The sequence below is a fragment of the Malus domestica genome, chromosome 15 (assembly GCF_042453785.1).
Source record: "Malus domestica chromosome 15, GDT2T_hap1".
Classification (NCBI taxonomy): Eukaryota; Viridiplantae; Streptophyta; class Magnoliopsida; order Rosales; family Rosaceae; genus Malus; species Malus domestica.
The window spans coordinates 10701298-10702750 of NC_091675.1; positions in this window are offsets into that span (position 1 = coordinate 10701298).

Here is a 1453-nt window from a genome sequence, read left to right on the forward strand (position 1 = left end):
AGTCTCATTCCTCAGCAAAAAATTATTGATGCCTTGCGGATGCTTGCATATGGAGCATCTACAGACCAAGTGGATGAGATAACGAAGATGGGGAAATCAACCATTCTTGAGTCCCTGATGATGTTTTGCGGAGCAATCGAATCTATCTACACCGCAAAGTACCTCCGGAAACCTACTGAAATGGACTTGCAAAGGCTTCTGAAGAAAGGTGAGATGCGAGATTTTTCTGGGATGATTGGAAGCATCGATTGTATACACTAGACCTGGAAAAATTGTCCAAGTGCATGGCAAGGCGCTTATGGAGACATAAAATTAACAAAAAGTATCATTTTGGAGGCGGTGGAATCTTTTGATACATGGATTTGGCACGCCTTTTTCGGGAGCTCAAAATGACCTCAACGTCCTTACCCAATCCACAGTGTTCAACGATGTCCTACAAGGAAAGGCATCAATGTCACGTACTAGGTCAACAGACGTATGTACGACGGGCCATACTACCTAGCAGACGACATTTACCCAAGGTGGGCATCGTTTGTCAAAACAGTGCCACATTCGCGAAGTGCAAAGGAAAAACACTTTGCGAGCTGTCAAGAGGAGTGCAGGAAGGATGTGGAGCGTTGTTTTGGTATCCTCCAAGCTCAATGGGAGATTGTCAGGGGTGCTTCCAGAATGTTTGATGTAGAGTCGTTTGGATCCATCATAATGACGTGCATCATTCTTCACAACATGATTGTGGAAGATGAGTACGATTATGATGCCGTTGATGAATATGAGCCAGATATGATGAACAATTCAAGAACACGTATATATTGTGCTCATGACGCCATCGAATAACCCGTGCAACATGAGCCATTAGAAAGGGGTGGACGTTACAATTAATTGGTCATTCAACGATATACTGCACTTCAAAGGCCATATATGCATAATGCCCGGCAAAATGACTTGATAGAGCACTAGTGGGCATTGAAACAAGCTGAAGATAATTAAGTTCATTTAGTGTGTTTATTTAATTTTAGTTGGTGTGCTTTTTTTAGTGAGTTTTTTATTATTTGGCATGTTTATGTAATTTTATTTGGTGTGTTTTTGTCATTTGAATAAATATTCTCTTAGTATAAATAACTTACCAAATTAAATAAATTTACTCTCACTTTAAATAAAGTACTAAATTCAATAAATTGGAAACAACATAAAGTACTGTATTCAATAAATAATAAATTACAACTCAATGTGATTGGAAAATTATGGGCTCCGATTACAAAAACTACTATATTCATCATCACTTAACCAATTTGTGGTGCTATGATGATCTTCTCTTGTTGTGCTAGGACCATCTTCTCTTGCTCTCGCTTCTCTTGCACGCATCCTTCGCACCACGTCCGCTTTCTCCGACTTCTAAAAATATTTAGAATTTGGATACTTCCCTTCTAAAGGTGTGTTCATAATTTCATGATCT